This window comes from Carex rostrata, chromosome 18, assembly GCF_964058835.1.
Source record: "Carex rostrata chromosome 18, lpCarRost1.2, whole genome shotgun sequence".
Classification (NCBI taxonomy): Eukaryota; Viridiplantae; Streptophyta; class Magnoliopsida; order Poales; family Cyperaceae; genus Carex; species Carex rostrata.
In genome coordinates, this window is record NC_135935.1 from 3,722,575 (window position 1) to 3,734,792 (window position 12,218).

The following is a 12,218-nucleotide window of genomic DNA, read 5'->3' on the forward strand; positions in this document are numbered from 1 at the left end:
ATTTCATAATCAGACAAAATATAATCAAAAGAAAACACTCAAAATTGGATAGTTTGAGCATCTTTTTGGTTCGATTGCTAAGCCGGAATAGGCAACCGAGGCACTGCGGGGAAAGTGGGAAACCATGAAAAGTTTATCAATATTCTCTAAGCCGAAATTAATTTACTCACCTTGATTTGCATAATATAGATTGTTCTACTTGAAATGATTAATCATGTCCACATAAGCAGTTCCCTTCATCCTAGCTAGATAAGGATTTTATTAAGAGCATGTCTAGGGGTGTCAATGGGTACGGTACGGATCGGGTGGAGACATTTTCATACCCATACCCATTAAAATTGACCTTACACATACCCTACTCATACCCATTAAAAATTGATCTTACCCTACCCTACCCTTACCCGTTAATATTATCGGGTAACGAAACGGTAGCGGGTGAATAACGGATAATACTATTATAATAATTAGTTTTATTATATTTTACAAATTAAACATCAAAAACTCATTCATTTTAACACATATATAATTGCATTTCTAATAAAAAATAAAATAAATGTGCAATCAATTCCAACTAAATTATTTTTTATAAAGAATAAAAATTCAAAAACACGAATATACATTTAAGTGGGTTGAAAATTGAATTGAGTATATATTTAAGTGAGTTGGAAATTGAATTGAATATATATTTGGATTTTATAATTACCCTATAGGGTAACAGGTACGAAATAGTCATTACCCATACCCTTACCCATTTATTTAACGAAAAAAAATTCTTACCCATACCCATACCCAATAAGCTAACGAAAAAAAAAACTTACCCATACCCGCCTTATCGAATACGATACGGGTCGGATAAACGGCTAAAAAGGTACCATTGACACCCCTAAGCATGTCCAATGAGCATTTTAAAGTAAACAGGGAACACAAATGCAAATTAAATGTTTCTAGCGCTGGAGCGCACTATATATATTCTTTTTCTCAAGATTCAAAGTTCATTTCTTCTTCTTTTTTAATTGGCTGGCAGAACCCTACCTACATTTTAATTAAGGTTTGTCGTATGAATCGAATGCTAACAGAGTCCGCATCGTCTGCATCTTTTGAGTTAATAGATATCAGCGGTCCGATTGTAAACGGAGCCCATCCGGTCTATGTCTAAAACATAAGGGGTCTTCAATATTAGTGAGGATTTAATTCACACGAATCTTAAGCTGATCCGATGGACCAGATGTATTAACTCAAAAATTCCTTTTTAGTTAATACAGAGGGTACGAATTCATGCTAACAACTGCAGCACGGTTACCGAGGTAGATTTTTATAATGATGATTCTACGTGTCGTACTGTGAGAGGCGATACAGAAAGTTTTGAATATGTTAATAAATAAAATAAAATAAACAATCTTCAGAGATTCTTTCAGAAAAAGTTGTTAAATCCAAACAACTAGATTTTCGGAATTGCGGCAAAGCGTCCAATCAACAGTTTTCAATTCAAACAGGTAAAGCCCTTCACCGACTAATAATGTTCTTTCAAATATAAGTTTTCATTATGGTTAGCTTAATTAAAAATAACATTTTTTTTATTCAAATCATTGCCAACATAATATGATCATATCTGACACCGGTACGGGCGAGACAAAGACGTGGCTTCTTTCATTTTCGTTAAACTATTGCGTTATGGTCTTTAATCACGGAGAAAAGGTTATAGTCCACAGACCTTTGTTCATCATTTGTCTACAAATATTTAGATAGGCTTCTTTACTGCTTTTAACTATTGATCTTCAAATTTCATCTATTTAAGAATCTTCCTCCGTATTCAATTTCAGATCTCCATCTCTCTAACACACATTATTTATTCTTCTCTAAAATGTTAGCACCGTCACTATTTCAGTGTCCATTTCCTCCTCACCAAAACCAATCATCATCGTTAGATCAGTCGACACTCCGATCAGGCCATCTCTGCCCGATCCGGCCGTCGTCGTCAACGTCCTCCTCGACAGTTCGACAAAATAAATCAATTCATGTGCCTGCATTCTCATTGGTAATCGACGGTTGGATTCTAATCCATCATTTTGGTGTTGAGACCGACTCTAAGTCATCATGCTAATCAATCCAACGAAGACGGAAGTGGTCATCCTCTCCCACGCTCGACACGTGCGGATCCTTGTTATGAATTTGGAGAAACTTTTGAGGTAGAATTAGTACGAATTGAAATCATTTACGAATGGGATCTAAGTTGGATGCTTCATGTGCTGGAGGTGATTTCGACTTGTGTGAAAAAAAAACTGCCCACTAGCCATTGACCCCTGACTTTAGATCTAGTCTTTTTGCATTGATTTGACTGATGCGAATTCAAATCCATCATTCAATGCAATTTTTTTTTTTGAAAGCCTTAGTAGCATCCATCATTCAATGCAATAGGGAGTAGAATCCTAGAATGAGATCTGAGTCGTTAGTTGCAGTCTTGAGACAACTTTCACAATGAACCTTTATATTTTAAATAGGCTTTAATTGGTTTTGATTTTGATGTACTCATCTACGAGTTTTTCTGATATTCACCTTGTTATTATCTAAATTTGATATTTCAATTCAAAATTATATAGATAGTTCTCATAATGTCGTCGATTTGAATTTTCTGGTTTAAGAACTTACAGGATTCAATATTTTATTTTAAAGTATTTGATTTCACTTTCGAAAGAAGAACACGACAAATCATCTCTGATCTTCATCATTTGCTCTCATCTCTCTTAGATTCTAATGGAGAGAGACGATATAAGAGAGGCGATCTAGAGGAGCGATCTCGTGGAGAGAGATGAGAGCGAGGCAATCTAGAGAAGAGAGATAAGAGCGAGGCAATCTGGAGCATAATCGGGTTATTTTACAGTATTCACTTTGTAGTTTTACAATATGCATCTTGTGGTTTTACAGTATTCAAAACAACTTGTTTATTTACTAATCTATTTAAGTTTTGTTCCTTCTATTGATTTGAATTGATAATCATGATTTCCTTGCTTCTATTGAAGTTTCATTTGAATTGATGTAGTCTCAGGCATGTATGCATTATATGAACATTGATTTAAATTTTAATTGTATCATTTACTGTTCAATAACAAATCTCTCATTATCTGATGGTCTGATTTGAAATGCATAGTTCGTTTTCTTTATGTCGTTGTTTTGAATTGTCTGATGTACAAAATTACATGATTCTATATTTTGTTTTACAGTATTCGATTTCACCTTCGAAAGAAGAACACGACGGGATTTTGTCGTCTTTGAAGTAGTCAATTAACATATATCATTTCAGATCTGATGAAATATGTAGAGTATTTTTACAGGATATAGTTCACTTTTTTACATAATATACACATTATTTTATAGTATCTATTATTATTGATGTTTACAGGTTTACAGTATATAGTTCACAATTTTACATGATATAGTTCACTGTTTTACATGATACATAGAGTGTTTTATAGGATATAGTTCACAGTTTTACAGTACCTACATGTAATAAATCCAATTTGTTACATTGTTTATTTTATTTGTATGCAAGATGATATCTCGAAAGAACGTGTGGTTCTTGTGATAAAGCTTCTTACTCATCCCAACAATGTTCACAGGAGGTTATTAATGTAAAAATTTATTTTTTCATAGTTTGTTTGATGCTATTTTGGATGTTGAATGATATACTTATGTTTGGCATTGTGTGGTGAATATTATGGATGTGTTGAACAAATGATGTTGAACTGATGTGTTTTGTTGAGCAATTGTGTATTACAATTTGGAACTGTTATATTTGTAGTTAAGATGTGTCATTTTACAGTATTAAGCTATTGTTGTTTTTATTTTTTGACTTTTTATTTTGAATGTTCTGAATGTTGTATATATGCAATTGATTTATAGTTTAGATATATCAATTTTATAGTGTTGGTTTCTGTAGGTTGTATGTTTTGTTTTTATAATTTAAGTTGACAATTTTATAGTATTAAATTTTTTATTTTTTACATTTTGTTTTATCGTTTTCATCTGGTTATTTTACATTATTGAAATTTTATAGTTTTTACGTTTTGTTTTGATAATTTAAGTTGACAATTTTACAGTATTGAAAATTGATACTTTTTAAATTTTATTTAATCATTTTCATCTGCTAATTTTACATTATTAAAAATTTATAGTTTTTACGTGTTGTTTTTACAGAATAACTTTATATTTTTACAGTATTGAAAATTGATATTTTTTTAACATTATATTTTATCGTTTTCATCTGTGAATTTTGCATGACTGCAATTTTATAGTTTGTACATTTTATTTTTATGGTTAAAGTGGTCAATTTTACAGTACTCATTATTTTGATGATTTATTTGTGTGTTCATTAAATTGAGAAAATAGAATAAAAAAAATTAATCGGAAAATTTAATTTTGCCTTTTTATCACGTTTTTTTGTCAAAATAACTGTTAATAACTAACACTAACTGCTAATAACTTCTTATAACTGCAATTTCTGAAAGTACAGTTTGAAAGTATATTTTTTTTGTCCTGTTGTGCAAGTTGTAATCTATTTCTAACTATCATGGGACCACTTCAAATAGTTGTTGGATGTTTTGTGATTAACTGATATATTTTATGTGATATATTGTATAATTATACAGTATATAAAAATAATTTTACAGTATTCGCGTAAATTAAATTTATAAACAAATGGTGAACAAAAGTATATGGACAATTAGACGCTTCCTAAATCAGGATCTATAAAGAAAATAAGATAATTGCTCGGTACCTTGCTGGAATCTTTCCATATATGCTATTAGTATTACATCCGTGTCAACGTGCCTCTTCTTTTGATTGATAATTGGCATCTTAAACGGGCCCATATCTGCACCTATTCAGGCCAACACAGCACGATTTGTGCTATTAAAGTTCGAATATCCAAATTGGCCAATCTACAATGAGGAAAGTGTACTTCCTAAATTGAGCCACTACCAAATCTGGGAAAAGTCGCTATCAGTTGTCAGGCATCTCCAATACGAACAGGACATATCAGAGATCTATGTTTATTCTACGGCCTGTGATAAAAAAAAAACAACAAAAAAGGAGATCTATGTTTATTCTACGGCCTGTGATAAAAAACAACAAAAAAGGAGATCTATGTTTAAGGCCAGAGCACGGCGAGAATTTTTTATTCATAAAAATTAATAAAGAAGAAAAGAGAAAAATAGAAAGAGTACTCTACTTATTACATTCATAAAAAGATCACATTGTTTCCGATTTAAATCCAAAACAATGATCCCAATCCGAACTATTTTTTTTCTTTTAATCACGTTGAATGAGATTCTCTGTGGCATATTCCATTCAGATCCAACAATACTTATTTTTTCTTACTTGTTCGAATTGGGTATGATTTGAATTCCTCCATTCAAAATGAAATGGAGCTTATGTTGATCTATCAAAATATCATAGTTGTTATTGAAGAAAGGATGCACTATTTTTCCGTCATTCACAAATGGAGAGAATGAATACGAAGAGAATCTTATTTTTGTCCTTTTTCGTTCAATTAACAGAGACAACACGAGATTGCACCGAAGATCTCATGCAACGGATTAAAAGAAGTACGGAATTTTTTTATCGGGATCATTATTTCCGATCAAAGTTACCTTTGATCTTTCTATACATGTTCCAGGTGATGTACTCTTTTTACTTCTTTTTTTTCTATTGTTTTTTTAATAATTTCTATGAATAAAATATTCTCAAGCATGGTACCGCACACGTGATTACTGACGGCACGACACACTATATGAACTTGCGTGGCGTGTCCTTATGTGCGCTATGTGCGGGCGTAGATGATTTGAGCATAGCACGCATAAAGACATAGATAGCACTAGCAGGGATGGAGTGAGATTTTCAAACTATAAGGTCAAAACGTTTTCATTATATAAAATTTTCATTATCCCTATAGAATTTAATTTTACAATACACATATCATTTTATTCTAAACTATATAAAAATAATGTATAAATACAAAAAATAATTTGCCTGAAAAGAAAGTAGGCACTGAATGAGAGAGTAAATTGAAAACAAAAAAAAGAGAGAATGAATTGTTTATTTGGCTAGAAAATTGATGAGTTTATTTTCTACATCATTTTATTCTAAACTATATAAAAATTCATGTATAAATACAAAAAAATTTAAAAATTAATGAAAAAAAATACAGTTCCTAGCTTGATGCTGACTAGGTGGAGGTCAAAATTCCCTGTCATAATTTTATTTGACTTTCTCCTCCTGTTTTTGATTTTTTTTTAAGATTTTTTTTTTCATTTTTATTACTATATTTATATTTAAGGTTAAAATTAAAAAATAACAAAGAAAACAAGACGTGCCTACAAGCACGATGGGCTGGTACGTTCCATGTTCTTGCAAGTGATGTGTCAGATTTCTGCACTTTTTGACATGATATGATATTTTTAATCCGTAAAATATGCTTACACGATAATGATACATCTAATAGATATTGAGATTAATGTCACAACGACATAACACACAGACATGACGCACTGTATAGAAGTCAAGCGCACGTGGCCTATTCATTGCAAATTTAGAGTATATTTGGATGCATTAAAAATAGGGCTATTCGGAATAGCAATGTGCACACAAATAATATTTTTGCTATTAGAAATAGCTATAATAACTACTATTTTTCTATACCTTGTAAATTTTAGAATAACTACTATTTATAAGTGTTAAGAGATAGAGAAAAATGTTTCATTCTCAAATTTCTGTCAACACAGTTCTGAAATAACGAAGTCGGTGCCACTTCTATCATTTTCACGTCGTGAAAATTCGTTTGAGATCCCACCTAGGAGTGTCAATGGGTACGATACGGGTAGGATAGAACCATTTTCATACTCATACCCACTAAGAATTGACCTTACCCATACCCTATCCATACCCATTAAGAATTTTTCTTATCCTACCCTACCCATACCCGTTAAGATTAACGGGTAACGAAACGGTAGTAGGCGAATAATGAATAATACAAATATAATAGTTTTATTATTTTTACAAATAAACCATCAAAACTTATCATGTCATATATATGCAATCACAATTACTAATATAAAATTAAAATATAAATATGCAATTAATTCTAAGTAATAGTTTCTTATTAAGCAAAAAAAATCACAAATATCTCTTCTAACAAATTCAATTTCTTAACTAAATAATAAATTAACATTCAAATAAAAAAGGAAAATGTTTAGCATAATATTCTTCTTATGACATAATTTATTTTATATAATTACCCATTACCCAACGGGTACGAAATAACCTTTACCCGTACCCATACCCGATTATCTAACGAGAAAAAAATCCTTATTCATACCCATACCCAATAAGTTAACGAAAAAAAAAATCTTACCCATACCCGTCTTATCAAATACAATATAGATAGGGTAAACGGGTGGTCCCACCTACATATCTTTCTCTTAATTAGCATTTTGTTAACAATATTATTTCTCAGTTACAACTATTCACTATTTCAAATAACACCATTTTCACACTAATATGAAAATTACTATTTTCTCTCTATTCTCATCTACTAATCTCAAATTTCACTATTTTAGCTCTCATCCAAAATTACTCTAATAATCAGGAGTTGAAAAACATCTCTGTCCAATAAATCACTGGAGGCCAGTGGCGAGGCTACCACTGTACAGAGGTAGGCACTTGCCTACTCCTGAATTTTTTTTTTTTTTTTTTTTTTTGGGGATCAGGTTCTTTTGTTGGATTTGTATACTCCTGGAAAATAATCTTGCCTACTCTTGGCCCGTAAATTCTATCATTTTTATACTAGAATTCAGCCCAGAGAGAATATCAATCACAAAAAAACTCCGCCTTTCTATTAAAATTGTGTTTACTTTTTCCTATAATTGTTTTATTTTTTCCTAAGATTGTTATTGTCTACTCTCTACTGTTAGACTAGCTTACAAATAAGAATCTTTAGTGAGATACAAATACAAATAAGAATAGAGAACGTTTGGGCCTCATTTAGGCAATACAAATATAAATAAAAATTTGTAATTTAGAATATATACCAATTTGTCATTTGTAATTTAGAAAGTGTTTTGAATCCGAACCCATTAAAAAAATAATAATCTGATTTCTACCTACTCCTTGCTCAAATTCTGTCTTCGTCACTACTGAAGGCTCTTTTTTTGTTTTTTTACATCAATCATGCCCGTAGGCTAATCAACACTGGAGTGGCCCGCTAAATAGAAGTCCCGGAGACAGTGGTACAAAAACAATTCTGTCCAATCAATCACTGGAGTGGCCCCAGTGAATTTGTCACAATTAATTGAGTAGCAACTTCATAATAGGGGATTCCTTTTATTCAGTGTTCATTGGTCAAAACTTCAAAAATTCATAAGACCCGGTTTTATTTTCCTTCTAATTCTTTCTATTTGTCTATTCACAATCATCATCATCATCATCATTATCACGTTGAAAAGATCTTGAAATTTTTTTGTTTATAATTATTAGGTCATTTAATTTTAACAATCACTTTTTTGAACTGTATAATTTGTCACAATAACTCACCTAACAATCTATTCAATATTGAATGCTTAATATTAAATACGATATGATGAAAAATAGTCTTAAATAGCTACATTATAATATTTAATTTTTTGTAATTTATGACTTTTTATTTGCGAAGAAGTTAAATATATTTTTTCAAAGTAATAGACAGTTGTATTCTGTATTCACGAAAGGTGAATTTTTTTTTCGTCTTTTATTTTCTATATATATATATAGAATGGCTAAGTTCAAATCGTTTGTTCCTGGGCTCAGGAACAAACGACTGGGTTCTCCAATTTCCGAAGTTCAAATGGCCGATCCAAACCGTTAGATGTTTAATCTATATTAAAATGTGCTTGGAGACAAAATTTCATATTTTTTGGAATTTTTTTACTATTTATTAAGAGGGTTTGAAAGTTGCTGTTTTTATTAAAATTCTGCACCATAAAAAAACAGCGACTTTCAAACCCTCTTAATAAATAGTAAAAATATTCCAAAAAATATGAAATTTTGTCTCCAAGCATATTTTAATATAGATTAAACATCTAACGGTTTGGATCGGCCGTTTGAACTTCGGAATTCAGAGAACTGAATCGTTTGTTCCTGAGCCCAGGAACAAACGATTTGAGCTTAGCCTCTCTCTCTCTCTCTCTCTCTCTATATATATATATATATATAGGAGGGTTCAAATGCCTCCATTTTTTGTGCCTCCACTATGCCTCTATTTTTTAAAACTTTAATAATTCAAAATTTAAAACTTAAAAATCAAAATAAAACCGTTGGATATGATCTACATCATTTTATTTATGCACATGTAAAAAATTATGACATTTCAATTTTATTTTGATTGTGATCAAGAGCTTGTAAAAAATGCACTAATTTGGATGATTTCTAGACATTGATTTTTGAACTTATTGATTCACATAAAAACAAAATTGAAATGTCATAATTTTTTATGAGCACATAGAGAAAATAACATAGATCACATCTAACGGTTTTATTTTGACTTTTAAGTTTTAAATCTTGAGTTATTAAAGTTTTAAAAAATGGAGGCATGATGGAGGCACAAAAAATGAAGGCATTTGAACCCTCTCATATATATATATATATATATGCTTTATTTTATTCTTTATAAGATAGATACATTTTCGTAAGCTACTAAAAATCTAATTGGGTTAGCCTTAGCCATTCAGACTGTGCTTCAGAAGTCTGTCGCGCAGAGGAAGAGGGACGGGAGAGGAAGGAAGGGAAACGCGATCGTGTTACTCCGTCTACATTCTGAATCGGGGGGGGGGGGGGGGGGGGGTACGAATTTCGCAACTTTTTACGCTTGATTTTCCTTTGCCACAGTGCTGTCTCCCCTCCCCTCCTCTCCAATCTCCTTGTTTCTGGAGCAAGTAAACAAGGCGGGCAGCAGCGGGCTGAGCGCGTCTCCCCTCCCCTCTCTTTAATGAGGGACTTCTACCCCCGACTGGAGCACACCCTCAAAGTTGGAATCGGAGGCGGAATTGGGTTATATTATTTTTTGTAAGATAGATACATTTTCTATATATATCCTTTATATTATTTTTTATTTAGATACAACTACTTTTTATTTATAAATGAAGACAATCACCTGATCACCTCCAAGTAATTGGGTTAGCCATTCAGAGTTAGAGGAATTGACTCACTTAGTCACTTTAGCAAGTTGTTGAAAATATTACCGTGCTCGATGACTAGATTGGCTAGGACCGAAATTGCTTTTCTTGCCTAATAAATGCATTCATGACTTGATTTGATCGCCTGACAAATGCATTCATATCTAAAATTTTAAAGATATGCACTAACATATGCATCCAACTTTAAAGATATGCACTAACCTTCGAGAAATGTCAAATAGGGGTGGAAGTTGGTGGAGAGGAAGTGGTACTTGTAAGCATCCTCTGTAAATTGAAGCATTTTAGTTATGTTCTTTAAAAAAATTAATTTGTACAAAAATTTATACTACTAGCTCTCCTCGTACAATAAAATTACACAACATTTATTTATCCAATCTCTATCTCAATTTTCTGGTTCCACTCTTAATGTCAAACAACGTTAAAACCTGTGCTCTTGACTAAGACCGAGCCAGAATAGATTATTATTGTCTTGAGAGAGAGAGAGAGAGAGAGAGAGGGAGGGAGAGAGGAAGATTAATTCATTGAAATGGATGAGATATGAGACAAATAAAGCAAAGGAAATGGTATACATTTTTGGAGAGGAAGTGTCAGATATTTTGAGAAAAATAAAACGAACGAGAGAAGAGGCAGGTTATGAAATCACATGAATTATTAATCAAAAGAAGATTGTAAAATTTATTTACCACCCTGTTGTAAAGCAAATTTCATTAATTCACTCGCTAGAATGTGGAGTTAACTAAAAAATCATTAAAATTTTGAAGGCAAAAAAGTTAACTCATAAATTTTTATTGTCTTTTTTTTTAAGAAAAAAAAGGCAAAAGTCCATTTTCCATTATGAGGAAAACATAATTACAAAAGGATAACTATCAGCATACTAGCCAATAGCAATGTTCAATCACCTCATACTACTGGTGGTGGAAGAGTATATCAGCAAATAACAAGAAGCTATATTAACATAATAACAAGCCATATCATAGAGGTCCTTAAACTCCAAAAGTAAACTAAAGAGGCTACAATTAAGTCACTCATCAGAGAGCTAAGATAGTAAGCTAGATACAAAAAAGGTATCGGATGTGGGGCTGTCACGGGGCAGAGGTAGACTCTGGTGGCTGGTACGGGACGAGCTCCAAGGGCATGTAATGAGCCAAGGGGATGATAAATTTTATTGTCTTAGTGTCCACAAGTTGGTAGATCCAATAACTTATGAATAAAAATAAGTTAATCCATCAATAATTAGTGTAAAGTTAGTGAATTTGACCAAAAACAAAAAAAAAATATTTAACTTTGTTATCAAACAAAACAACAAATTAAACTCAACGCAGTGGCGCGAACTCCATTTCTCTACGAAAAGCAGATTCGACTTCTATAAAAAAAAAATATAAAAGATGTCAAAATAGCTTACCTTTTAATAATAAAAAAATAACTTTGTTATCGAACAAGCCCCGAAATTTACTACAAATCCACACATTGATCAATGTATAGTTGGATCCGAAAGAGAATAAAGTGCTGCCGTTTGGACCTATAAACATTTTCAGTCCGAAGGAAAAACATTACATGTGCAATATGGACCAAGGCCCATCATGCCGCTACACATTCAATTTCATCCATTTCCCAACATATAATTGGGCTTGTACCTAAGAGCTAGATCCGTGAAATGGATGTACATCCATGATCCATCCCAAATTATACCAAAGCTTCATGGGAAACTTACACGGCCGAAGACCCTGTGTATTACGTACGGATACTTTTAAATCTCACAGTATTGGCGTAAATAGTGTTCAACACAACGCAATCGTGTGCTTAAAGACCACATAAAAAGGATTAAGCATCTCGTTTTTTACTGACATCATATTCAGGGGCAGAACCAGGATGAAAATTTGGAGGGTGCCACAGCAGTCTCCATTTCTCTCTCTCCCACGGCAGCTTCAGAAAATACCTTTTAATGATATTGGGCTATGGGCTATTGGATTTTATAACAAGCAAATTATTTTCTTGATG